The following is a 2,506-nucleotide window of genomic DNA, read 5'->3' as shown; positions in this document are numbered from 1 at the left end:
ACAACTGCTGACTCAACAACAACCGCTGGCTCAATGACAACTACAGGACCAGTCACCACAACTGAAGGATCAACACCAACTGGGGCACAAACAAACACAACTGCTAGCTTAATGGCAACTGCTGACTTAACAACAACTGCTGTCTCAACGACAATTACAGGACCGACAATCCCAACTGCTGGCTCAACAAAAACTGCCGGCTCAACGACAACTACAGGACCAACTCTCTCAACTGCTGGCTCAATGACAGCTGCTGGCTCAATGATAACTACAGGACCAGTTACCACAAGTGAAGGATCAACACAAACTGGGGCACCAACAAACACAAGTGCTAGCTTAATGGCAACTGCTGGCTCAACAACAACTGCTGTCTCAACAACAATTACAGGACCGACAATCCCAACTGCTGGCTCAACAACAACGTCTAGCTCAACAACAACTGCAGAACAAATTACCACAACTGGTAGCTTAATGGCAACTGTTGGCTCAAAAACTGCTGGCTCAACGACAAATATAGCATCAACTACTGCAACTGTTGGTTCAAAAACAGCTGCTGGCTCAATAACAACTACAGGACCAACTATCTCAACAGCTAACTCAATGACAGCTGCTGGCTCAATGAGAACTGCTGTCTCAACAACTACAGGACCGACGATCCCAACTGCTGGCTCAATGACAACTTCTGGCTCAACAGCAACTGCAGCACCAATTGCCACAACTACTGGCTTAATGAGAACTACAGGACCAGTTACCACAACTTCAGGATCAACGCCAACTGGAGCACCAACAAACACAACTGCTACCTTAATGTCAACTTTCTCCACTGCTGGCTTAATGACAGCTGCTGAGTCAACAACAACTACAGGACCAACTACCACAACTGCTAGATCAACACTAACTGGAGCACCAATAACCACAACTTCTGTCTCAATAACAACTGTTGGCTCAATGACAGATGCTGGCTCAATAACAACTGCTGGTTCAATGAGACCTACAGGACCAACAACCACAACTGTAGGCTCAACAATACATGCAAGACCATTTACCACGACTGCTGTCTCAACAACAACTGCAGGACAAACTACTACAACTGCAGGCTCAACGACAACTAAAGGACAAGCCAACACAATTGCTGGCTCAACAACAACTAAAGGACCAACTACCAGAACTGCTGGATCAACAACAACTGCAGGACCATCTGCTGCAACTGTTGGCTCAACGACAACTGCAGGACCATCTACGGATACTGCTGTCTCAGTGACAGCTGCTGGCCCAACGACAACTACAAGACCAGTTACCACAACTGCTGGTTCAACAACAACTGCTGGCTCAATGATAGCTGCTGGCTCAACGTCAACTGCTGACTCAACAACAACTGCTGTCTCAACGACAATTGCAGGACCGACAATCCCAACTGCTGGCTCAACGACAACTACAGGACTAACTATCTCAACTTCTGGCTCAATGACAGCTGCTGGCTCAACGACACCTGCTGACTCAACGCCAACTGCTGGCTCAACAACAATTTCTGACTCAATATCAACTATAGGACCAACTATCACTACTGCTGGCTCAACAACAACAAGAGGAATGACAATCCCAACTGCTGGCTCAATAACACCGTCTAGCTCAACAACAACTGCAGGACAAACTACCACTACTGGTAGCTTAATGGCAACTGTTGGCTCAACAACAACAACTGCTGGCTCAACAACAACTACAGGACCAACTATCATGACTGCTGGCTCAACAACAACAACAGGACCAACTATCTCAACAGCTGGCCTAATGACATCTGCTAGCTCAATGAGAACTGCTGACTCAACAACAACTACAGGACCGACGATCCCAACTACTGGCTCAACAACAACTTCTGGCTCAACAACGACTTCAGGACCAATTGCCACAACTGCTGACTTAATGACAACTACAGGACCAGTTACCACAACTTCAGAATCAACACCAACTGGAGCACCAACAAACACAACTGCTAGCTTAACGGCAACTGCTGGCTCAACAACAACTGCAGGACCATCTACCACAACTGTTGGCTCAACAACTGCTGGCTCAACGACAAATATAGCACCAACTACTGCAACTGTTGGTTCAACAACAGCTGGCCTAGTGACAGCTGCTAGCTCAATGAGAACTGCTGACTCAACAACAACTACAGGACCGACGATCCCAACTACTGGCTCAATAACAACTTCTGGCTCAACAACGACTTCAGGACCAATTGCCACAACTGCTCACTCAATGACAACTACGGGACCAGTTACCACACCTTCAGAATCAACACCAACTGGAGCACCAACAAACACAACTGCTACCTTAATGTCAACTTTCTCCACTGCTGGCTTAATGACAGCTGCTGAGTCAACAACAACTACAGGACCAACTACCACAACTGCTAGATCAACACCAACTGGAGCACCAATAACCACAACTTCTGTCTCAATAACAACTGTTGGCTCAATGACAGATGCTGGCTCAATTACAACTGCTG

The sequence above is a fragment of the Seriola lalandi genome, unplaced genomic scaffold, assembly GCF_002814215.2.
Source record: "Seriola lalandi dorsalis isolate HSWRI2012SDOR001 ecotype SW California unplaced genomic scaffold, Sedor1 jcf7180002054885, whole genome shotgun sequence".
Taxonomy (NCBI): domain Eukaryota; kingdom Metazoa; phylum Chordata; class Actinopteri; order Carangiformes; family Carangidae; genus Seriola; species Seriola lalandi.
This window is presented reverse-complemented; position numbering follows the sequence as displayed.